At 46.5% G+C, this 25962-nt stretch overlaps 3 long non-coding RNA genes across 3 annotated transcripts in view; 1 reads left to right on the top strand and 2 right to left on the bottom strand.

The window, feature by feature from the left end:
• Positions 1-3041: 3041 nt before the first annotated feature.
• LOC139077507 (uncharacterized) lies at positions 3042-3776 on the bottom strand. Its single transcript, XR_011530092.1, has 2 exons — positions 3632-3776; positions 3042-3164 (listed from the first exon to the last, which is right to left on the bottom strand). It is a non-coding gene; the product is annotated as an uncharacterized lncRNA (long non-coding RNA).
• A 3546-nt stretch (positions 3777-7322) lies between these two features.
• LOC139077506 (uncharacterized) lies at positions 7323-10631 on the bottom strand. Its single transcript, XR_011530091.1, has 2 exons — positions 10561-10631; positions 7323-8377 (listed from the first exon to the last, which is right to left on the bottom strand). It is a non-coding gene; the product is annotated as an uncharacterized lncRNA (long non-coding RNA).
• Positions 10632-12295: 1664 nt separating this feature from the next.
• LOC139077504 (uncharacterized) overlaps positions 12296-25962 on the top strand; it is a 59024-nt gene continuing 45357 nt past the window's right edge. Inside the window, exons 1-2 of the long non-coding RNA XR_011530088.1 lie at positions 12296-12687; positions 13113-13197. This is a non-coding gene — a long non-coding RNA (uncharacterized lncRNA). The remainder of the gene's footprint in view (positions 12688-13112; positions 13198-25962) is intronic.

The raw sequence follows: 25962 nt of genomic DNA, 5'->3' as shown, positions 1-25962 counted from the left end.
GATCTGTATGCTGATAAGTACAAACACTGAGGAAAGAAATCAAAGGACGTAAATAAATAGACATCCTGTGTTCAGGGGTTGGAAGATTCAATTTAGCTGAACATGTCAGTTTTCTCCAAATAAATCTACTGATTTAATGCAACTCCAATAGGATTTATGCAGATATACACAAGTTGATTCTAAAATTTATTTGGAAAGGCAAAGGGACTAGAATAGCCAAAAAAGGATAAAGTGGAAGGAATCAGTCTACTCCATTTCAAGTCTTATTATAAAGTGACAGTCATCAAGACAGGGTGGTATTGGTGGAGGGAGAGAGGCACAGATCGATGGATCAGAACAAAATGTCCAGCAATTGACTCACAAAATCTGGATTGTGGAGAAAGACACACAGGCAATTCAATGGAAAAAGGGTAGTCTTTGCAACATATGGTGTTGGGACAACAGAACATATACAAAAGTATCCCATGGGGCCAGCCCTGTGGCCGAGTGGTTAAGTTTGCACGCTCTGTTCTGGCGGCCCAGGGTTTCACTGGTTCAGATCCTGCGAGCGGACATGGCACCGCTCATCAGGCCACGCTGAGGTGGCGTCCCACATGCCACAACTAGAAGGACCCACAACTAAAATACACAACTAGGTACTGGGGGGACTTGGAGAGAAAAAGCAGGGGAAAAAAAAAAGAAGATTGACAACAGTTGTTAGTTCAGGTGCCAATCTTTAAAAAAAAAAAAGTATCCCATAAAAAAACTAAAAACAAAAAACCCCGACCTCAATCTATCACTTTAAATAGAAATTAACTAAAAAATGGATCAAAGATGTACAAGTTAAATTTAAAACTATAAAACTTTTAGAAGAAAATATAGTAGAAAAGTCCATGACTTGGGATTAGCGAAAGTTTCCTTAGACTTGACACCAAAAGCACATCCATAAAAGAAAAAACGAAAAATTTTTGCTTTGTGGAAGACACTAGAAGAATGAAGAGCTATAGACTGAGGGAAAATATTTCAATCCACATATCCAAAAAAGGACTTGTATCTAGAAAAATTCTCAAAACTCAATTGTAGGAAAACAAACAACCCAATAAAAAATGAGAAAAACATCTTGTTATAGTTTAATTCTTACAGTCCTTAAAACAAAAGTACCTAACATGATAGGAAAACAATGACCAATGCCTTTTGTTTGTTTGTTTCCAATGCCTTTTAAAAATATACTGCTTCCTGGATAATTTACATTATTGTAAATGGGAACAAAAGTAATTGGGCCTTAAAATTTAATTCTCTTTAATATTATGGGGAAAGTATAAGCTAAGCATTTTATTGACTTCAGTATAATTGAGGTGATCAGCTCTTCCAGCAAGCTCTCCTTGACCCTTAAGTCTGACTTCAGTTTTCCTCCACTCTGCTTTGCCAGGTTCCTGTGTGTATCTTTATCACAGCACATTCCTTATCTCACAGTATTAACCTGTCTCTCTTAAGGGTAGCTTTCACTTTATTCCTAAACCCTAGCATAGTAACTGTCACATAGTACCCATTCAGTGTGTTTGTTGAACAATTAAAGACCTGTAACAATAAATAAAAATCACTGATAAAATAATTAAATGACAACAAAAACCAATAAATCTGATGCTTTTAGAATGGTGCCTAACACACTAAGTACTCAATAAATGTTAGTTCATTCATTCAACAAATAGTGAGATATCTACTATGTGTGAGGCACTGTCATAGGTGATAGGACACTGTAAATTACAAGCATTTTAGGTTATAGCTGGTAGGGCAATGAATAGCACGGATCAAAATCCTTGCCCTCGTGGAAATTACATTTTAATAGGGGAAACAGATGGTAAAATCAATAGGTGAAATAATGTAGTTTGTTAGATGGTTAAAAAAAATTGAAAAGGTGAGGAGCAAAAGACATAATTGTCTGGACACTTCACCAAACTGGATATATAGGTGGAAAATAAGCACATAAAACGATGCTCAATGTCATTAGCCATTAGGAAAATGCAAATCAAAAACACAACGAGATACCACTCCGTACCTATCAGAATGGAGGAAAACAATAACAACAAAAGCCTGACAGTACCTCCTGATGGCGAGTTTGTGGATCAACTGGAACTCTCCTTCATTACTGATGGAATGTAAAGCGGCACTCAGGAAAGCAACGTGCATGCTTCTTATAAAGTTAAACACATACTTACCATATGACCCAGTGACCGCCCCCCCCAAGTATTTACCTTAGAGAAAGGGATCTTATGTTCACCTAAAAACTGCACGTGAATGTTTCTATCGGCTTTATTCGTAATCATTGCCAAACACTGAAGACAACTCAAATGTCCTTCAATGGGTGAACAGATAAACTGGGTACATTCGCACTATTTAGCATTAAAATACTATTTAGCAATACTCTTGCTAGCATAATATGAATACTATTTAGCAAGAAAAAGGAATAAACTATTACTACATGCGGCAACATGAATGTGTCTCAAAGGCATTATGTGGAGTGAAAGAAGCCAGTTTCAAAAGATTATATACTGTATGATTACATTTATATGACGTTCGGGAAAAAGGCAAAGTAAAAGAGTGATGGAGAACAGACCAGTGGTTGCCAGGGGTTAGGGAATGGGGGAAAGTGGGACTCTAACGGGACAGCACAGGGATTTTGGGGTGGGTAACAGAACTGTCTGCATCCGAGTGTGATGATGTTTACACATAGAACTAGACACACACACACACGTCAATTTTACTATATGTTAATTAAATAAAAAGAAAGAAAAGAAAACCTGCACCTGGGAGGGGCTCTGAATCCATCTGGAAGACACAGTTTGGCAAAACTCTGTGTTTCCCACTCAATTCCAAAGGAGAAAACAAATATTCTTAAGTCAAATAAATAAACAATAACAGCAAGAAAAAATAAACCAAAACACACCTTCTATACGCAGGCTCAGTCACACAATGTCAGAGTTGATCTACCAAGTAAATATTTTCCTACACAACTGTACAATCATGCTTCAAATTATTAGAGCAACAGGCTGAATTGAAAAAAATGAGGTAGGGGTGCTTTCTGACATGAAATTGTTACCATCCAGAGGTTTACTGTGTGGTTTTTTCTTCATTGACTTCGTTCCATTTTCTATTTCGGGCTGGATCTATCCGTAAGCACTCTGAGGCTATTTTTGTAAAAAAAAAAAAAAGTATGTATGTAAGAGTTTACCGTGGGTTACAAGTGATCTGTATTTTCTTTTTGCATCTTAGTGTTTTAAAAGAATTTCTCTAATGATCATGTATCATTTTTACAAACTAATAACTTAAATAAATTATAAAGACTGAAGTCAATTGCTAACGAGAATAACTTCCACATAGAAAGTTTTTTGGACTGTGTTTTATTTTGTAGGCAAGAATGGGCTGAATTACTCTAGGTATGAGATCAAATGATTCTAAATGAGTTTCTAAAAGGATTTCAAACAGTGGGTTCCCTTAAAAAGATCAAGTGTAAACAATTTGGCAGCTCCTCAAAAAGTTAAACAGAATTACCACATGACCCAGCAATTCCACTCCTACGTGTATACACTGAAGAACTGAAAACAGGTATTCAAACAAGTGCATGCACTCTCATGTTCATAGCAGCAGTACTCACAACAGCCAAAAGGTGGAAGCAACCCAAATGTCCACCAACTGATGAACGGAAAATGTCATACATCCATACAATGGAATATTATCCAGCCATAAAAAGGAATGAGGTCCTGACACATGCTACAGCATGGATGAACCTTGAAAACATGCTAAGAGAAAGAAGCCAGACAGAAAAGGTTACATATTGTATGACTCCACTTATATGAAATATCCAAAATAGGTAAATCTGAAGACAGAAGGCAGATCGGCGGTTGCCAGGGGCTAGGGGGAGGCAAGAGTGGAAAGTGACTGGTTAACGGGTATGGGGTTTCCCTTTGGGGTGATAAACCTGTTTTGGAACTAGATAGACGTGATGGTTATATGACATCGTGGATGTATTAAATGCCACGGAATTATGCACTTTAAAAAGATTAATTTTGTGTTCTGTGACTTTCACCTCAGTTTTTAAAAATGATGAAGTGTGTCCCTGCAATCTTCTTCACATTTGTAGCAAAATCTTTGTTTTTCAAGGAAAGTATAAAGGATAAGTTTAGTTTAGCTCATATGTGGATAGTTAGGAACTCTGAGTGGAACGCAAATTAATCAGCGATATGTACTTTTTTGAAAGAGATCTGAATAGTCTACAAATGTGCAGAGGAACTGGGTAGTCAGAATGGTTACAAATCAGCACAATGAACTCTTTGTAGGAGCTTTTCAATGCTCTTCATGTGTAAAAGGTATCTACAAATATTTAATTATGCCAAATTCCTCTGTCGGAATATATTCTATTCGGCTGCTATTGCTGGTGGCCCCTGCAATTCTTGGGCTGTTGTGCCTGTCAAAGGCATTTTTTGTTGTGACGTTGGCCTAAGGGTGAGCGGAGAAGTAAGGGTGAAGGAGGGTGGGGTGTTGTCTGCAAAATTTGATTTTGGTGCCTGGAATGTTTCTAAAAATCTTGAAATCTCAGGTTTCTCTCTTTGCTAATGATGACTCTTTCAAATGCCCAAGGCTCTTTTCTTGAGAAGTCTTAGATCGTCTTGTTTTTCCTTTGAAAGTATGTAAAGACCTGCACACGATGCATGCCAAATGACCATCTTTCAAAGATCATCACCAAGTCCCTTCCTAAAATTCACTGTGATATTTCCATCTTGTTTACTCTTACACGATCTTGAAAATTTCAGGTGAAAGTCCTCAGCTGGATATCCTCTGCCCTTTCCAGACTTACCTTTTACTAACTGTACCCTGTGCCCTGGCAGGCTGACCTCCATTGATTTCATCAACGGGCTCCCAGACCCTCTGGCTTCCTGTCGTGTCCAACCAACAGGAGGCACATACAGATCAGAGAGCAGGGGCAGAGAGAAGTGGGGGTATTTATCCACCTGCCGCCCTCTCTACAGGCTGTGGGTGGGCTGTGGCTGTGTTCTTCTACACAAGGCCACGGCATCTGTCCTGTGACCCTCCTACAGCTACAGCCACAGCCACAACTTCAGCGACAGCTCTCTCTCTGTTCCAGATATTTCTTTCTTGCCTTTCTGCCTTAGGGCTGGTAAAGGCTCCACAGTGTTTTCAGTCCTTTGGTACTGTGCTGTCCCTTGCTGGGCTTGCTTAACCCTGCACTCATGACTGGCTACATAATTTGTGGGGCCCAGTGCCAAATGAAAATGCAGGACCCTTTGTTCAAAAATTACTAAGAATTTAAAGATGGCCACCACAGCGCACTAAACTCAGTGGGGGACCCTTCAAAGTTCAGGGTTCTGTGCGACCATAGAGGTTGCACATCCATGAAGCCTGCCCTCCCCGCTCATCACTGTAAATAGTACTTATCTTAAATGCTCCTCAGTTACCTGTTGAGTGTGCCACCTGTTCCCTGACAGGTTTCTTTCTAATACAAGGTCTCATAGGTTCTCTCTCCCACTTAAAAAAAAGTGTGGCTTCATTAGGGGTTCTGGAAAAGTAGCCCTTTTCTGTACTTACATTTAAACACTGTGCAGTTGAAAGCTTTTAAATAGATTTGCATCCGCAGTGGGAAATTCACTTAATGTCTCTCTTCCTCGCCCTCACAGCTAATAAGGCCACTCATTTGGGAACCACCACGGGCCACCACAGCCCTTGAGCACCACCCGTCATGTACTAAGACCACAGCCGAAATGTGTGACTCGCAAGCAGGCCTTCTGGGCAGGTGCAGGAATTTTTAGCAGTTATTTCAAACGGTTAGTCCCTTTTTGTTTTTTGTACTGGATACAGACTCTACTAAATATCCTAGCTTTTCTTCTTTTTTGGAAGTATGACTTAAACTGAGAACCTTCTCATAACCTAGAACCCATTTTCTCTCTCTGGCTGGAAACTCGCCTGCGATAGCAATCTCTTAGTATTACTAAACAAACACCAGTTAGGCCTCCTGTCTTGAGTAAGGCCCTCTCTCTCAACACCATCCTTAACAGACGTGGGGGTTGAGGTGACAATCAACAAGTTATGCTGTCTTACTGGTTTTCATGTGGGAGTCCCATAAGCCCTTCTGAGCCATGATTTTTTGCTATCATTGCTTCGGTTGTTATAGGTTCAAGGAAGGCAAAGAAATAAGGGTTTGAGAAACACCCTACGACAACATTGTTTGATTGCGTTAACTTCCCATGGTCTCGTTTGCCCTTGACCACTGAGCCTTCTTCAACAACTGCATTTGTTACATCCACCACTCATTTCTAAAGGACACACTCTACTTGTTCTGTCTCATGGTCCCTTGATTTGGGCGGGTTGTCTCTCAGACTCTTCCCCCTGCAGCCGTGGATATAGCAGGAAGCAGAGGTCTTTTCTTTCCATGCTCCTCTCCTCCCATTTCTTAACGCCTCCAGTTTTTTCAGTTTTCAAGAAGCTCTCCTGAAGAGCCACCTCTAATATAAAGGGAAGTATTACATAGAAGGGTTCAATTCTTTGAAGAGTTACCAAATATATTGTCTCATCTTTCTGAAATGCAAATTTTCTCTCAAAGAGGACCAACTTTCATTTCAAAATGAGGTCATCCGGAAAAAGAATTCTCGCTGTTTGAATCCAGAGCACAGAAAAATTACTCCTAGAACAATACCCAAATGCTCACTGGGCCTACAAGATTTCATTTGGATATGAACTGGCTCCACGTCCATTTCCATTCAGCTACGTTCTGTTCGTGAGATAGGCAAACAACCAGTGACCCCAGAAACGATCCTTCTCATGAAAGCCACTATTAGACTTCCAGTCTAATTCCTTAGATTTCCAGTCTCTGGAAGGGGCCAGAGAGGTCTAACACCCTAACGACAAATGAGAAAGTGCAGAGCCATAGTTCTGGACTGGGTGACAGAATTGCTAAGCACATACATGAGAATTTCGCCCAGTGCATCTTCCTAATTCATGCAGCTTTGAAGTGGGTCTGCAGAGACACACATTTTCAGGGGGAATCGGCCCCCAATTTTAATTTGTCTCTGTCCCCCAGTCCTCCTGCCATTTACCTCCCTGTACATTGTCCTCTGTGTGGCTGAATGGGTCCTTAACAATTACCTGTCCACCTTGCTCTCTGAAGTGTTCATGTCTTCCTGGGCCCTTCCTGGCTTACCTGCCAGACACAGGTGTTGCCCTGGATGTCTCACAGTAACAAAATTGCCATTTTTGCATACTTACTATACGCCAGTACTGTATTTCAATAGTTAAAAAAAATTCATAATTATTGATAATTCATTGTAATTGAATAAGCCTGATAATTTTAAACTTTAATGCTTTAAAATATAATTATTTTACTTCTAAATTTATTTCAGACTTATTTGAAACATTTCAAACATTTAACAGAAGTAGGGAGAATAGTATAATGGACAGCTTCAACAAATATCCCTGCTTCACTAAGGTTGTTTTACTTATCTCCTGGTTTTTTGGGGTGGAGGGGCTGGAGTATTTGAAAATAAATCCTAGACATGCTTTCACTCAAAATTCTTCATTATGCATCTCTAATAGACAAGAACTTAAGAAAAAAAAACCCATAACCACAATGCCATCATCACATCTAACAAAACAAAATTAATAATTTCTTAACATTTATATCAAGTCCACATTTTCTTTCCTTGTCTCAGCAATGTCTTTTTAACAATTGGTTTATTCAGACCAGAGCCACACAAGATCTAAATATCGCATCTGGTTTAGTGGGCATTTTATTTATTTATTTATTTTTGAGGAAGATTAGCCCTGAGCTAACATCTGCTGCCAATACTCCTCTTTTTTTTTTTTTGCTAAGGAAGACCAGCCCTGAGCTAACATCTGTGCCCATCTTCCTCTACTTTATATGTGGGATGCCTCCCACAGCATGGCTTGCCAAGTGGTGCCATGTCTGCACCCAGGATCCGAACCAAAGAACCCCAGGCCACCGAAGCGGAACGTGCACACAACTGCTGCGCCACTGGGCTGGCCCCTACTGGGCATTTTAAAAGCTATTATTTACATGCATTTGACCTGCAGATTAAACCAATGAAGAATGTGTGGTCCTAGTTCACAGGTGGGTGAACAGGGGCTCAGAGAGTTTAAGAAACCTCCTTGAGGTCTCATTGCTGCTGGGGTCCAGACCCGGAATTTGAGTCAAGGTCCGCCTAAGTCCAAAGACTCCATTCTACTTCTCCATCAGGTCACCAGAATTTTTCCTGTGTTGCAGGGAGGCAAGAAGGCTAGTGGTTAAGAGAGAGGGTTTGGGCTCAGGTTGGCCTGGATGCAAATTGGAGCAAGTTATGTCATCTCTCTCATCCTCCACTTTTGTCTGCATCTGTAAAATAAGGATAATGATGATGGTTTGGGGCTGAATAGGATAGTGCATGTCTAGTCCTTGGCACAGTGCTTGGTCCATAGAAAGCACTCAATAAACCTTAGTGATTATTATCAGCGTGGAGGAGGAGAAATGACCACAAAGGATTTGTTTGCTGTTGACAGTAGCTCAGGAAACAGTGGTCCATCATCGTTAACACAATCTGTTTAGGATTGAGGCCGAAGCAGTGGGGAGGGTGGGGGTCGGGTTAGGAGTAAGGTGGTGCTTCTGCCTGGGTTGGAGAAGGGGGCCCTGGACATAAAGATTTAAACAGGCATCCAAGGGGTCCTCCCCAGGCCTCAGCTGGAAAACCAGTGGGTGGCAGACAGGCTTGGGGGGAGACTTCTCATTGTTTATTTGAATTTGGAACCACGCGGATGCATTAAACTTATTCCAAAATAATAAATTGCATTAAAAAACCTGTTTTGCGATGTGGGGTCCATGCTGAGAACGAGAAGACTGGGCTCTAAGGATAATAATAATCCCTTTGTATTTTTTTTCCAGTCCTGGGAGGGCTTCGGTCAGGCAAGGCGGGTTGCACACCAGGATTGGGACTATTTCAGCTGGACTCTGATTTCACAGATCCAAGGGAACATTTTAACCTCAGCTATCCTCCCTCTGACACTCGTTCTAAGAGACCAGAACCAGCCCTCACAGATCTGGGATTCTTCACCCTGGGGATTGTCTTTAAGCATATGCATTGTTGAGGGTGGAATCTATTGGCTAAATAAGGTCTTCCTATGTATCAGTGCTTTCCCAGTTTTTTATGCCATCTTGATAATTTTTGACACTTAAATCACTTAAGACTCTGGGGCTCTGATTTTCCAGAGTCCTTGGGAAAGGAGAAGGCACATAACCCCACTCACGAATAATCAAGAACTTGCCTAGACACTGTCCCAAGGACTTTACATATGCTAACTCATTTAAACCTCACAATAACACTACACTCCAGATACCCTGATTCAGACTTTACAGGCAAAGAAACTGAACCAAATGAGCTTAAGAAATTTGCCCAAGGTCAGAACCTGCAGACTAACCATTAGGCAACACTACCTCTCTCTTGGCAGAGTGCCAAGCGTGTGTGTGTGTGTGGGGGCTCTGAATGTGACACAAGCATCCTTGGCTGTGTAGCAGCCATACCTCGGGTCCCAAACCCCAAATCTTTCCTTTTCTGCAGCTTCTGGTTGAGGAGCAGGAAAGACCTGGGTGTGAATTTCCGCATTGACCTGGGCAATTTACTTTCTCCCTCTCAACCTCAGGTTCCTTATCTGCCCCAGGGAGGAGCTATGAAAGACCTCTCCTGGCACTACCTGTGTGGGTGTGCGCTGGGGTGGGAGGTGGAGAGGCTGAGGTTTCTGGGCGGTGGGCTGCTTTTCTCAGGTCTCTTGAGGAAACAGGGTTTTTGAGGTGCTGGCCCAGCCAACTCCATCCCAGGGGTTCAGGGCTCGAGTTGGCTATTCCTTCTCTGCCTGGAAAAGGGCCGCCACCGTGGCCAGCTCTGGCCGGCCACAGCCCGGCTGCCCAGAGGTCTAGGGTGGGTCTTTTTCCCCTGAGGGAGTTAGAGATGAGATGGTATCTCTAGGAAGGCTTCTTGGTGGTAGTGACAGTCGAGTCCTGAAGGCCTAGCAGGAGTTAGTAAGAAGAAGTGGAGGGGGGAGGATTAGCCCCCCCACGCCCCCGCTCCAGAACAAAGAAGCACCACCCGGCTTACAGCATAGGAGCAGCTGTGAGAGTGGAGAGGTCTGTAGAGGAGAACACGCGGGGGCTTCAGAGCTTGGCTTTATTCTAAGAGCAATTGGGAGGGGTTGTAAGGAGTGCAGTGAGGAGTTTTAGAAAGACTCCTCTAGCCGCTTGGGAAGAATGGGTCCGAGCTGGGCAGCAGCCTATCACGGAAGGCAGTCGGGTTGGAAGATGACCAGGGACTGAGGAAAGGGGGGGAGGACGGACCGAGCATCTGAGCCTTTCTCAGCCCCCGCGACACTGTGCGCTGTCCCTCGACTTTCTTTGCTTATGTGGAAGGCCTTGTAAAGGGCTCGGCACCGGCCAAACGCTCATTGAGCGAAATAGCTCAGAGTCCCCTCCTCTTTCGGGGGCTTTCTGGTCCAGGTGCCCCAGAATTGGGAGGGTTATGCGGGAGAACTTACCGCTGCTGAAGATGGAGAACCGTTACCCCTCAAAATACACAAAAACCTCGGCCGCTTTGGCAGCAGCCTCCTCCGCCCATGACCTCATGCCTTAAGCTCCCATATAGCCTTCCTCCGCCCTGTCCACACCCAGCGCCCGAGTGGGGGTGGGGTAGGGGACAGTGGCGGAGGTCTGGATAGCGAGAGCACCTTATTTATCCCCCGCGAGATTTGGAGGAAGGGGCGCAACCATTTCCCTGCACTGAAAAAAAGCATGGTTTAACTTTCCCTTGAGCAAAAAATACTCGCTGTCTTTTGCCTCGAAGCCGACTGGAGGTGGTCTATTTAGCCGAACCATCTTTGGTTCACGTTTCCTCGGACCAGGAAAGAAGCCAGGGCTCCCGGGCTGGACAGACGGGCGGCCGCGCCTTCGCAGGACCTGGGGCTGTCCTGCTCTCGACCCCTGGCGCCGCCGAGGTTTGAACCTTTGGCTCGCCTTTCAGCCCGCGCCCTGCCCCCTGCTCGCAGCTGCTCTCGGTTTGGGTGCAGCGGTTTCCCCCGCAGAGGAGGAGGAGGAGACAGCGCGAGGAGCGACTCCCGGCTCGGGTTTCCGCACCAATGCCGAGCAGCCCCGGGCGGCCCCCGGCGGCCGTCCCTCCTCCCCGGCACCACGTTCCACAGTCATGGCGCGCGAGGAGGGGCGAGCGAGCGCGCGCCGCGGCGGCACCCGCACCCGCGCCCCCTCCCCTCCCCTCCGCCGCCCGGCCCCGGCCCCTCTCCTAGGCAACCTCCCTCCCCGGCCTGCAGCGCCGCGGAGCTGGAGACCCCTCCCCAGAGAGCTGCATTTCCAGCGCCGTATGCAGTACCCCCTCCCCGCCCCCATCGGGGCGGAGGGATGGAGCGGCGCGCTTCGCGAACCTCCAGCTCCTTCCCCGGAGCCTCAGCCCCTCTTCCAGCCCCACCGAGGCCGGGGTGCAGTGAGGGGTAGGGGCAGACCGTCTCCCCACAGTCCATCTAAGCCTTTGGCATCTTTGCAATCCCTTAAAAAAAAAAAAAACAACCCAAACCCCAGTCGTTAGATTGCAAAGCGCCTTACAATAACCGGGACGGCTACGCAGGAAGCAATCCTGCACTGGTGCGGGTCTAAGGCGGCAGCTTCCCGGCCACGCCGCTTCTCCCGGGTCTCGATTTTCCGGCCCCGCCGGAGAATCTGCCACACCCCAGGGCTGACAGGTCCCGCGCGGGGCTGCAGCTGGGTCCGCGCCCCCCGGCCCATCCTTGTCCAGAGTCTCGCCAGCCTACAAAAGGTGCAACCTCACGCACATGCAGAAAACACAAATAAGGTCGGCAGCGCATCGCGGGGAAGACTGCGAACAATGCGCCGGGCTGCCTGCACCGCCAGAGCGCGGCGCCCGGGGTAACACGGGGCGCGGGCGGGGGCCGCGGCGGAGGACCGGCCGGCCGCGGCGCTGGACACCTTACTTCCTGCTTCCCCGCCAGACCCAGCTCTGCGGAGGGATATCTCTCCCCTCCTCTGTCCCTCTCTCTCCCTTCCCCCGCCCTCCCCCTCTTTTTGCTTCTGCTCCCCCCCACCACCCCGCCTTTCTCCTTTTGCAAGAAAATAATTTGACAGTCGATTTGCTGACAGGGGAGGAATTTGCATCCTGGATTAAAAAAAAAAAAGGCCGAGAGGAGCTTGGGAACGGTTGCTAGGGGTGGGTAATGGGTGAAAAAAGGGGGGCGCCGGGGAGCGGATAAGGAGGGCTAAGGGAGGGGGCGAGGGTGGGGAGCAATGCAAAAGGTAAGGCCAGGTTACCGCGGCTCGGCCCCGAGTGGGCTGCGGCCGGGGGAGGGGCGAGAGATACATATGTATTTCTGTCTCCCTAGCACACCCCCTTCCCTCTAAGCGATGGCTGAGAGGCGGTGCATGCAGATGGGGAGTAAGTTTCCTGAAGGGGAGGGTGGATGCACGCGCGCGGCCCCGCGCTGCAAATTTCCACCGGGGAGGGAGAGTGGCTGGATGCGGAGAGTTTGGAGTTGCTTGCGGCGGAGGGCAGGAAGGGGAGCAGGGCCGGGAAAGGGGGCTGGCGGGCGCTATATCTGGGAGTAAGTTTCCAGGATCAGGAGAGCCTGCACGCTTGCTCGCTAGTAAGTTTCTGGCCGGGGAGGGCGTGAGGGGAGGAGGAGAGGGAGGGGTGCATGTATATAGAAGGGGGGGAGGGGGGAGCAGATTTCCTGCGGGGAGGTTGAATGCATATGGAGAGTAGATTTCCTGGAGGGAGGGTGGAGGCGTAGACGGACCGAGTAAGTTTCTTGCTAGGGTGGTGGCGGAGGCGGTGGGTTGGTGCTTTGGAAACCCGGAGCTTCCTACCCGGCGTAGGGGAGCACGCTGTTGGGTGGAGGGGGCGGGGGGGCAAAGGGCCAGGTTCCCTGCTGGGGAGAGGGGCTAGCATCTGGGGAGTATGTTTCCTGGCGGAGCGATATTTGTTTACAGGCTGAGGGCAGTACTGTAAGTGAGTAGCGCTTCGAGAAGGCGGCTCTGACATAAATTAATATTGAAATTACTCCATCAGCTCTGCTCGCCCCCCATCTCACCCCCCAAGCGGAGACTGGTCTTCTTGTCGGATTGCCCATGCACTTGTTGCAGAAACAGCCAAGGTAGGCAAGAAGCTTATTAAGTTTCATTTTTAAAAAATTAGTTGGGGGATGCTCCGTGAGAAGACGGGGGAGGGGGAGGGAAAAAGTGGGGGAACAGAGAAGGAAAAGTCTCCCCCCACTTCTTGACTTTCAGTATGTTAGCAGGGCCTTCTCTCTGCTTCCCTTCCTTCTTCCCTCTCTGGGCTGCACAGCATCCCAGCAAAGGGGGAGGGGTGAGGTGGGCGCTATAATTGGCAGCGCCGGCTTGAAGGGTGGTGGTGGTGGGGCTTGCAATTGAAGGTTGTGATGTTATAAAGCCCTCATTCTTCCAGCCAAGAAACCGCAGGACCCCAGGGATGTGCCTTGTGGGGTTTTTGACATGATGCATATGTGTGTATATATGCGCCTGTGGGCTCTTTGGGGGTTGGGTAGTCCCCAGAAGTTAAAGTGGCCACCCAGATGGGAGAAATGTGTAAGGGGGTAAACCTGCCCCTTCATTCCCCAACTTCAGTTTGTGAGACTGGGGGGTTGCTGCTGGTGGTCTGAAGAAAGAGATATTTAAAAACAACACAAAACCACCCATTCACTGGCGGAGGCCTAGAACACCTGGCCAGCGCTGGGCTGGAGCATGTGCGCCTGCCATCCTTAGGTTAAAAGAAAATGATTTCTGGTTCCTCCGTGTGTCGTCGACTGGCCTGTTAGAGCCAGCTTCGTGGAAACTTCCCCATACTAGAGGCAGCTTTGGCAGGTGAACGTGTTGTAGCGGGTTGCAAACAGCATGGCCTGGGCTGTCTTGTGAAGTGCATGGAAGTGATGCTTAGGAATGACAGATCCGGGGATGGCTGAAGAGTCCCTTAAAAAATGTCTCCTGAAAGCCGGCTGGGTGCACTTTTGAGCAGGCCGTGGAGCAGAGCTTTAAGAAAGGAGTTTTAGTTGTCCCGGTTGGTACCCGCCTTCTGCATCATTTACTGTTTCAAGTCTGCATCATTTACTGTTTCAAGAAAGCACATGGAAAATGTGGTTTCGATGCCCCCTGGAAGGAGAAGAAGCATAAGTACTCAGTACTTAACTAGTTAACCAGCAGTCTTTGCTTCTCCTCGCCTCTTTCCCTGGTCCTCAGCCTACTGCTGGTTTCTGCAGATGAGTTGTAGGTCTTGGCTGTCAGGTATCTTGATTATGCTGGGAGCTTTAACTTTGCCAGGATAATTTTAGCATCAGGGATTCAAACCTAGACATGTTTAGTAGGGTCAGGGAGTAAACACTAGGTGTGTGGTTAACTAAAGTTGGTTAAGCTTTCTGCAATTCCGTAGACAGGCTCAATTCTAGCAGGGGAGAAAGAGGGTTTTAAAAAAAAAGATCTCACTACATGTGACTGATGGACAGTGCTTGTTTTCTTTCCTTCCTGTCATCAGATTTCCAGATTGAGAATTTGATATTTGGCAGCTTGAGAGTTGTTAGTTGGGAATTAAGTCTTATTGCCACTTATCAAATGTTCCTAAGTAGGCATTCGTTAAAAAATTAGCTATTTTTCTCCTGCTGAAAATCTGGGTCTGGTGGGTGTATATGCTGGGAGGGTAAACAAAATCTTTATGTGTGTTTATCCCAGGATAGTAGAATTATTTACAGGGCTACCCTTGAAGCCAGGAGGAGTCATTCAGGTTTTCTTCTTTTATTTATGAGATTTATTTTATTGTCTTGCTTTGGCCATTAATCAAGTCACAGTAGCTTTTTTTTCCCTCCTCTGCTGAGAATGTTCTTGTGGTAATAAAGGTTTGAAGGCCCATGAATCATAATTCATTCTTTTTAAAATATTGTGGTGATTGTCAGGATTTGATTGATAGGAATTGATACTGGGAGTGACACACCTCTTTGAGCCCCGCCCTTTTAGGCATGTCCATTTTCGCCAAAGGATTGTTTAGAAGCCAGCTTGATATCTCAAAAAAGTGCATTTCCCTTCTGCTTTATGGACATTAGAAGATTAATTTTGCAGGTTCTGTAGTAAACATGGGTCTTTTCACAGCTTGGTAAACAGGCTTCCACATAGCAGGCATGTGTTAATATCACATAGCATTTATGTGAGCTTACTGTGAAAACGGTTGTTGTATGAACTGTGTGGAAAATACTCAGTTTAGCCTCCTTTAACCGGCTTGGGCCTGTGGTTTTGTTAAAGTAGGAGTTTTAATTGTAAAAGAGAGACTGTTGTGTTTTTTGCTGCTTATATAATAAAATGTGTGGTCACAAAAACAAAGCTTATTTATAATGTTTTCTCTTCCATTGATGTGTGGGTTGGACATAATATCAAAAGCATCAGTTTTTTTGAAAGGATAAGGATTATCCAGGAAGTTGATTAATCAAAGTGTTAAAATTGTCTTGTGTTCAGTAGTTGGCTCAGTTTACAGCATTTGTAAAGTGAGAAAGAACTTTTAAGGTAGTTTGATTCTCAAGGCAGGGGGGAAAGTCACTGAAAAGAAAAGTGGAAAGAGTACCAGTTTCTAGCCATTTTGAGGCTTTTAAGTTTGAGTAGTTAAGTTTTTCTCTTAAAAACGCATGGTTTGATCCATGAGTTCTGTCTGTCTCTGAAATTCTGTGACTTGGTCTTGTGGAGAGAGGTCTCGAGAGAGGTCTCAAGAGATCTCGACAGTCTCTTCCTGGGCCAACGGCCAAATTGCTTCATGGACTTGGGCGAGTTGATTAACTTCTGTTTTTGTCTTCTCATGGAGAGGGTGGATTTGTACCTTGACATTCCAAAAATGACTCTTGAGTGGCTCAGTAATCCTGACCATCCAATGCAAGGAAATACTTATGAAAGTCTGCCACCATCTTGGAAAAAAAAAAAAATGCGGGACTGATTCTCAGTTATATGTGCTCATAGAGACTGAGGCATATAATTCCAGCCTCCAAAAAGAATTTCAGTTCATCTTGGAAGTTTCCCCTCCAGCCAGCTGGTTCACCTGTCTGATTATGCTTGGTCAAATCTAAGGTTAATTGAGCTGTTGTTCCCAGGCAGCCGGAGGAGGTCATCTTGGGGAGGAGTGGGATTCGAGAAAGCCCTGCGTGGCTTTACCCACTTTCTGTGGAGGATTCGCATGTGGGTAATTGGGATTTGGTGGTATATTTGTGATAGGGTTCATAATAATGCTGTTGTATTACTCTCACTTCCGGGCTGTCGTCTATTTCACCATGGGCATTTTTTGGGGAAAAGCTCTTGATGTTTTTATGGACCTTGAACATTGACACGAAGAGTAGGGATCCAGACAGGTGGCTCCAACCCCAGGCAGTACAAATGGGTGCTGATTGTCCTGCTCTAGGGCACTTGAATTCAGCTCTTTTATTTCTGACCTCATAAAACTGTGTGATTAGGGAGGATTAGAATCAGCTGGGATCTTGTGGATTAATAATATTTCTGAATTTACACGATGGAGGGGAACCAATGAAATAAAGGGGAAACTAAAACCTAGTGGATTGCTTTTGAAAGGAGAGAGAGATAAGAGCAGTTGGATTCCAGTTATCGGCGTGCATTTCGACAAGGGTACTGTGGCATTTTAAGGAATTATATAGACATGGTAACATGATTTTGATCCTGTGGTTCTCTTAATGAGTCTTTTCTCCTGGGTTAAAGAAAATACGCAACAAAAATCCCTGTGACATTTTCTAAGAATTTTTAAGTTCTCAGGGCAGCTGCTTGTAGGGTCTTGTGCTTAATTTGGGTTTGTTGAGACAACGGGTGATTTTTGCTTTTTCCTCATGGAAGACAACAAACTGGGGATGGGTGGGATATACTGAGCTGTTGGGCTCTTGTTTCAGCAACTGTAGAATATTTTTTTGATAGAGAGGAAGGGGACAAAGAACCTGTGTGCCTGAATGGCCGGGATAACTCTGGGCTCATAGAAGGTAACAGTTCTCTTCATACTGTACCTGGATCTGGTTTATTCATTCGTATATTCGGCAGTTACTTATTGAGCACCTACTGTTTGCTAGGCACTGTGTTAAGGCTCTGGGAATATGTTGATCATTAAAAGAGATATAATCATCTCCGTCTACCCCCTCCCCCCACCCCCGTAGCCTGCAGTCCAGAGAAGAGGCAGATGTGCAAAGAAATAAATATTGCAAAATGTCGTAAATGCTCTGATGAAACCGTGGGGAGTAGTGACCTAGACTTACTTAGAGAAAGTAGCCCAGAAAAGCGTCTCTGGGGATTGGGGATGGGGGAAACAGAGAGCACCAGGCAGAGGGGAGCCTCTGCGGAAGGACTGTGGCTTTGAGGAGAACTAAAAAGAGGTACAGTTGGACGCAGGGGAGGGGGCAAGGGCAGCATGAGGTGATCCTACAGGGCTCTGGGGCCTTCACAAGGTTTGAGTTTCGTCTGAAGTGTAGTGGGAAGCCAATGAAGGTTTGCAGTAGGAAGTGACGCTCCCTAACTCATGTTTAAAGGGGATTGCATTGGTGGAGAGGGGCACAAGTGGAATTGGGGAGCATAGTAAAGAGGCAGTTGGAGCAGGCCGGGGAGGGGGTCACAGGAGGTAAATGGAGGGGAGCAGGTGGGTGTGAGATGCGCATTAGAGGTAGAATGGGCAGGACTTGCTGATGGATTGGATTGGGTGGGGGGTGGGGAGGAGGAATCTAGGATTTCTGGCGTGAGTAGTTAGGTGGATGGGTGGTGCTATTTGCTGAGATGGTCAAGAAGGAGGGGAGCAGAATCAAGCTCTTTTAGTTTGGGCACCGCTGAGTTTGAGATACCTGTTAGACTCAGGGTGGAGACGTAAGCAGGCATTCTGGTGTAGCATCCAGCACCAGGGGAGTGGCCAGGCAAGAGAGAAAAAATGTGGGACCCATCAGCCGTGGGATGGTATTTAAATCCAGGAGACTGGATGAGATGCCTCAAGGAGCCTGTAGAGAGAGAAGAACAGGCAGTGTGTATGTGTTGGGGCGTGTGTATGTTAAATGTTTCATGAGGTTGATAAGGCCAGAAAAGTCACCGTTGGATTTGACAAAATGGAAGCCACTGGCGACGTTGCAAAGAAGAGTTTCAGTGGGGCAATGGATTGGGTAGGAGCAAGATTGGAGGAGGTTGGGAGGAGACTCGGAGGTGAGGAACTGGTAATATCATGTGTAGACAACTTTTTGGCAACATTTGACCATGAAAAGGGGTAGAGAAACAGAGTGGGAGCTGGAAGGACATGTGCGTGAGGGGAACGGTCTTCTGAGGGGTGTGGGTGGTACACGTGTGTGCTGATGGGGAAGACCAGCGGAGAGGGAATCAGTGATCAGGCCCAACGGATTGGTCAGCTGAGCAAAAGCCCTTGAGGAGGTCTGCGGGGAAGATCTGGCCTTGGCTGGGGCGGGGATACTTCCTCCATCACCAGTTAAGGTACAGGTGAGGAATCTGTGGCTGGGTGCTCTGTCTCTTCAGGCTGAGGCCACACTGTCCTCGGGAAGGGTTTTGGGCACAGGACTTGCCACCAACTAAAGACTGCAAGGGTTAAGACTGCATCAGAAAATTGTACTGCGTTTTTCTGAACATTTGACTGCATTAGAGAGCGGTACAGAGGAAAGAATGGATTCTTTTGCTTGGGGAGGAGAGTCTTCAGTTGAAGTAATTTGGGTCTCGCATTAGATTTATTTGAAAACTATGATTGGAAAAAGACGTGTGATTTGCAGCCCTGTTCAAAACTTGGTGGGCACTGCGTTCTATGTTTTGAGCAAGAAGCTACAAACAAACAAACAAAAAGGCAAAAGGCTGCCTCTCCTTTAGGCTACCTTTCACAAAAATATGCCATGGACTGCCAGCCTTGGTGGCTCCCAACCATGGAGTCTGTAGGGGTGGTCAGTGGGTGAGGAGACAGTAGAAGCCCTGGGTTGGGGTGCAGCTGTGTTGAATGGCCCTGGACCAGTCAGCCTCTGAGTCTGTCTTGGCATCTGTAAAAAGAGGATCATACCATCTGTTGCCTCTCCTCTTAGAGTTGTGAGGACGGGATCAGATAATGGACGGAAGGTGCTATGTGACTGTGAGAGGCATCGTGCACAGGCAGCAGCCAGGTGAATGGATCTTCAGCCGGATCTCCTTTTCAGATATAAAACCTGACAACCGATGAAACACTTCCCTTAATTTCCCAAAGCTTCTACTATAAAAACTCCATTCACCCTGTCCACTCCCACTCTTCTCCCTCCTTGTCGCCACTTTCTATTTGGGGTTTTCAAGTCCTCTGTGATCCCTTTAGTGAAACTGCTCTTAATATCGAAACTGCTCTTACTGTCGGGACGCTGGTGTCAGAAATGCCGCCTGTGAAATGCCAATCAATACAGGTTCAAACTCTGACTCCATATATAGAATCTGAGATCTGCCCACCCCAAAGGGCCAGACGAACTTGGTTTGTGAAGCTGGTGCAGGGCAACCTTGAACCTACCCAAGAAACCCGACTGTGGTTGATGGTGATAGCAGTGTTCATTTGCATTCAGCGTTTGTTTTGCAAATGAGGACTATTCTATAAAGCTGAGTCTACCAAAAACCAGTCCTTAGCCCTTAGTCTTACCATGTATGCTGGCAAGTCATTTCCACTTAAAAAAAAAATCTGGTGCTTTTCACTAGTTGGATCCCTGGCCTCTGCCTAAGAGGGTGAGGCTTTATTTATTTATTTGCAAATTCGTTTTTATGATGAAAAAACTTTAAACATACACAAAAGTAGACAGACTAGTATTAAGAACAGCCTTGTACCCGTCGGGTATCTTTAGCAGTTAGAAGATTTTGCACACGTGTGGAAAATGGGACTTGGACTTCTTGTATTTGTATAATAAATATGTGTTGTCAGTTTTGAGAGATCTGTGGAACTGGTATGGATTTGGTTTCATAGAGAGGGGAAACTAATCAACGAAGAATCAGAGAGAGGAAATGGAGACCATCATTGAAATAACCAGAGTTTACTTGGCATTTTATAGGTCTGAAGCCTCTTTTGTGTGTCTTAGTTATCTGTGTCTTGTCACAGCCTTAGGAGGTAGATGTTATTTTCAGCGTACAGCTGAGGAAAGTGAGTCTCAAGAATTAAAATTGAAAAAATATAAATAAGTGATTAACCCAGAATCACATGTCCAGCCAGCATCCAAAACCCTGGTTTAATGCCTGAATTTGAATGGTCTCCAAATTTTGTGTGCTCTCAAATAGATAATGCTGTACAGTGTTAAATAAGAATGTGGTATAGAATACATGCAAAGAATCATGGAAACAAAGAAGATCCTTTGGGACTTTTGGACTTAGAACTCCAATGACCTTAGTTGGAAATACTTAGATGATTTAAGCATGTTTTGGGCATTACATTTTTTAAAAACTTGAATCATTTGGCTCATTCTGGAGTATACAGCTTTCAGGCTGCCTTATAATTAAAGCCAAAACTTGATTTTAACCAGTTGAGTGGCTCTTCTCCATCAGCCTCCTACTCTCGGCCCTGTCCCTTCTGCGGGGCCCCCCAGTGGAGGAACCTGGACAACCCGTGGTCGTTTCTAGATAGTGTGGCCTTTGGTCTCTGGGCTCCTGCTTTGGACACACTGGGCCCTGAGCAGTTTGCTCCCCAGGAAAGCTTCCTGAGGGCCCCTAGGAGTCTTTGTCATACGGAGAGGCTGCCCTGAGGACCTCTCCTTGTCTTTGGGAAATTGCCTCCAATCTAACTTCTTTGAAAGATTTTTTAAAAAGGAAAAGAAAGATGGAGTTAATGTCCAAGGAGTTTTAATAGGAATGTCCTTTGAGTTCCCTCTGTTGTCATCACAAGGGGAGATACCAAAATCCCTTAAAATTCCACTCAAGGATACCAGTAATGAGGCTGATTCTCAAGTATTGGGGCTCGTTCACTTTTCTTTTTCAGTTGCGTGAACACACGTGAGCCGACGGGTTTTCATGGGGAGCCACAGTAGGTAAGGACTTGTAGAGACCTCTTTCCTTTTGAAGAGTTTGAATTTCTTTAGAAACGGGTATGGAATTCAAACAGTTTCACCGTGCAGACGCTCAGTCCTAAAGTCTTTCCTGAGGGCTCTGTGTGCCTGGTCGTGGGCTGTAGGGGGGCTGTGGGGTGGGCTGTAGAGGGGGGCACGTGGGCTCCTGCAGCCCTTGGCTCATAGGGTGCTGCTGTCATTCTTACCACTGGGGGTGTCTTTCCCTCCTTGTAGACTGCCCTGGGGAGGGCAGAACTGGGTCCTCACTCATTTTTGTACCCCCAGTGCCTAGCAAGAGGCCGGCACTAGTTGTGCAGTATGAGTGCTTACTTCTTGAAGAATCAGCTGCTTTTTTGTTTTTGTCTTGCCTCTGGTTTTCTCCCCATTGGTTCTTGTTGGAGGGAGCAATCCAGGCCTCTCTGGCACCAGGGTCAGTTCTTACAGCCGCTGAAGGAGACCAGACTAGAGAAATGTTTCCTTTCCCCTCGTCTGGTAGCCTTTAGCTGGGGTGGTTTAACTGAGCTCTCAAATGCAAATGTGGCCCCATCCCCCATCCCTTTTAATAAGTGACATTCTGTTAAATCAGTTCTTCAAGGCCTTATCTGTATTTCTGTCTGTGCTGGCTTAGTCAAAATAGGAAGGAGAGTGAATATTGGATTTCTTCCCCGCCCCCTCCTCCCTCCCCTTTGAGCAACTCTACGTAAGATTTCTGATAGGGGAGGGGTGGTGTGTCCTTGAAGAAGTAAATGCTGCGTGCAGAAAAAAATGTGGAGGGCTTTGACTTGTAGCGAATGCTGTTTTTCAGCAGCTGTGATTTTTCCATTTTTCTTTTTCTTTCTGTTTTGATTAGTGGCACTCATTGTGCTCCAGGGTTGGGATTGTGCTGGGGGAGGGCGCGAAGGGAGCAGCGTTAACTGGGAGAGCTGGAGTTGGGGAGGAGGAAGGAGAGAAGGGATTTATTGAAAATATATGTCTACTTCTGCTATGATAAAGCGGCAGGCGTGTAAAAATGCAAGGGGGAAATCATTATTGTGGTAATGTAGGCAGAACTCCGCATTCTCATTAACAGAGCTTAGGCCACGTGGAGGAGGGGGCGGCCGGGCTACTTTGCGAGTTGGGGTATTCAATAATAGCAGAAACCCAGGGGATTGTCTCCAGCCCCCCTTCTCGCCCCCTCCAGCTGCCTTCTCCTTTCTTTCTCTGATCAGTTTGTAACGTTTCAAAAGCTGCTTGTTGGATTCCATGGCCTCCATCCTCACCCCAAAATGCTGTAAGAACTGTTTCAGTTTTAAAGTTAGAGAGAATTAAAATAAATTTTCTCTCAGGGACTTGAGGAGATTTTCGGCAACACATGATGAGTCAGAGATTGGGTTATATCACTTGCGTCCCAGAGAGCGCCAAGAAGAGCTTGCTCTGGGCCTCGGGAATTTGCATATGCTGTGGGGTATCCTAATGAGGGTTCCAAATCACTTGGTAGTAGTAGCTGCTGTTTATGGAGAGCTTACTGTGTGCCTGGCCTCGTGCACGTGTTAGTCATTTCATCCTCACAGCAAATACATGAGGGAGGTGTGAGGCCCACTTGACACTCGAGGACACTGAGGCTGGGGGCATTTCAGCCCCTTGCTTAAGGACACACGGGTGCTAAGTTGCCAACCTGGTCTGCAGACCCAGGACTGACTCCAAAGACTGGCTCCTGATCATTAGGCTGTGCGGCCTTTAAAAACTGTCTAGTCACTTTCCCTGTACAGACCTCCAGATTCTAGGAACCTGGGCAAAATAGAACCACCGCAAGGCCTGCCGTTGACAGTGATGGGTAGACTGCTCAGGACGGTCATGAGAACCTTTCCTGAACCCCTGGACAGAGCTGTCATTCTAAGGAAGAGCAAGTTTAGGGGCTGGCATCTCTGTTAGAAGAGGTGAGTGTGCGCTCCCCATCCCCGCCAGGCTCTAGTGACTTTGCCGACAGCTTGTTCATCCAGCATTTACTGAGTGCCTCCCGTGTGCTAGGACTGTACCAGTGGCTGGAAGTGCCAGGACAAATAAGAGAGGGAGCTCAGAGTCTAATGGAGGACTGTTAGGAGGACGTGTAATATGATACATGGAGATACCTGCCTGCGAAAAGACATTTCAGAACATTTCAGAAGTAGTAAGGGGAGGGCAGCCAGGAGAGTCTTCAGAGAGAGGTGGCACATGGCTGGGGTTGTGCGGGTTTGGCAGGGGCTTACCAGGTAGACAAGCATGACATAGCATGGTGAGTATGGGAAGCCACGTAGAGTCTGGCCTTACAGAAACATCGCTTCAAGCCTCACCCGTCTAACTTCATTTTCCATCACCTTCAGTTCAGTGCTCTAGGACTGTGCTGTGCAATATGGTAGCCATTTACCACACATGGCTATTTCAATGTAAGTTAATTAAAAACTAAGTAAAATTAAAAATTCAGTTCCCCAGTTGTACTAGCCACATGTCAAGTGCTCAATAGCCACGTGTGGCTAGCGGCTGCCATACTGGAGAGCGTAGATACAGAATGTTTCCATTAGTGCAGAAAGTTCTGTTAGATAGCGCTGCTCACGAACTTTGCCCTGAGGTTTCTTCTGCGTGGGATGTTTCCTCCTCTGTCTCTCACCTGGCTCACTCCTACTTTCTCCAGAGGTTTTCCCCAAATACCCCAGGCTGGGCTTCCATCCCACTGTCTGTCTGGATTGCAACGATCCTTTTCTGTGTGTCTCCCCCACAGGACTTTCAGCTTCTTAAGGGCATGAGCTGGGTCTTGTTCATCCTTGTGCCATGTCTTGTTTATCATTGTGTCCCCAGCACCTAGCCGCGGTCTGGTACATAGGTGGTTCCGTTCTCAGTGACAGTTGCAGGTGATGAGGCTGGAGAGGTAAGCAGGCATTGGGCCAGGAGAACCTGGTGCCATCTCGTGAAGCTTGGCCTTGACCCTGTAGGCGGTGGGGAGTCACTGAAGGGTTTGGAATGAGGAAGGCTGTGTGGGAGAATCAGCCAAATCAGATTTATGTATTAGAAAGATCCCTCTGAGAGGTGTGGAGGACAGGCTGGATCAGGCCAAGAGATCAGATAGGAAAGAGTTGGAAACATCGGGGCAGGAGAGCTGAGGATCTGGACTCTTAGGCTGTGGCGGTGATGTTGAAAGAGTAGCATCACCAGCTTTCCAAGTCAGGGCCTCCTACCATTTCTCTGTCCATTTTGGAGACTCTTTTCAGATTCTTTCTTTTTTTTTTTTTTAAAGATTGGCACCTGAGCTAACAACTGTTACCAGTCTTCTTTTTTTTCCTTTTCTGCTTTTTCTCCCCAAATCCCCCAGTACATAGTTGTATATTTTTTAGTTGTGGGTCCTCCAGTTGTGGCATGTGGGACGCCGCCTCAACACAGCCTGACAAGCGGTGCCATGTCCGCACCCAGGATCCAAACCAGCGAAACCCCAGGCTGGTGACGCAGAGCGCGCGAACTTAACCACTCTGCCACCGGGCTGGCCCCTCTTTTCAGTTTCTAAGGAAAACTGAGGAAGAATTCCCTTTCACTTCAACCCCTTTCCTGGCTGAGGCCCCAGGCCACGCACTCTGTAACTCTCCTTTTCCCATCTCTACTTTGTTGGTGGCTGCCCTCTTTCCCCCTCCCCTCCCACCCTGTGCTCACCTGTTCGTTTCCCTTCAGCATACATCTTTGTCTATGTCATCCCATGTCTAAACCCTTATGGTCGAATCAGAAGCTCAGAACACGGGGGCTGGGCTTTCAGCCTTCTGTCTTCGTCAGCCTGTGCCAGATTCTTCTCTGAGGACACTTTTGGGGGCCTAAGTTTAAGAAGCTTGTAGAGAGTTTTGAAAAGGAGTTTGGGAAATAACTGAGCTCAATCTAGTCTCTGGGGTAGTTAGGAGAAGCCAGGAGAGTGGAATCTAGAGACGCTTAAGAGGAGTATTTTCTTTAGGAAGTTGAGGCACTGTGCTCTGGCCGTGGTGACCTCACACGGTGCACATGGGGCGATAGGATACATTTCAGAATATAACAGCTACCTACTAGGTGCAGACGCATGCCATCGCTTTACAATATATTTCCTCATTTCATCCTCAAACCCACCGTGTGGGGAAGGCATTATTATCTCGGTCTTACAGGTGAGGAAATGGAGGCACAGAGGGATGAAGAGGCTTGCTCAAGGTCTCAGGGCTGGTCAGTTGCAGAGCAGGGATTCAAACCCAGGACCCCAGACCTGGGGGACTAAAGGCAGCTGCTTTTCCCGCTTCCTTATCCTTTAGCCTCACCAGTCAGCGTGACCTGTGTTTTATTCAGAAATACGATTATAGTAAATGGTGGAAGGGGCATTACCCCGACCCTCTGGGGGTTTTCTTGGACAGCAGTCCAACTCACAGAGTCTCATTTTCTTTATTCTCACCACCTTTGCTTTACTGGCTGAAAAGGTTTATTTTGAGAGTCAAAAGAGATAAAAGATGCGGAAGTGGTTTGAGAAACATAAAGCCATAGTCTCTTTACTCTTGGACATAATTGTTTTCTGAAGGGTCGAAGCTGTATGAGGGTCGGGTGCCAGTGCTGTGTGTGGACTGTGGGCATGATGTGTGTGGGGGTCACACAGATCTCCATTGTTAACTTTCAGAAGTGCTTGGGCCTGAGCGTGCTCTTAGATCCACCCCGATTGGTCAACATGATTTGGGGGAACATTTGGTGTCTGGGCTGACCTTTAACTACAGCTGGCATGCCCTGCATGACCTTGGGAAAGTCAGTTCACCTTCCTAAACCTCCATTTCCTGGGATGGCCACATCTACTTGCGTGAGTCATTGGAAAGATTAATGGCAGAATATATGTAAAAATCAGCACCTTGTAAGCTAGATGGTGGCATG

Source organism: Equus przewalskii, chromosome 19, assembly GCF_037783145.1.
Source record: "Equus przewalskii isolate Varuska chromosome 19, EquPr2, whole genome shotgun sequence".
Classification (NCBI taxonomy): Eukaryota; Metazoa; Chordata; class Mammalia; order Perissodactyla; family Equidae; genus Equus; species Equus przewalskii.
This window is presented reverse-complemented; position numbering and strand designations above follow the sequence as displayed.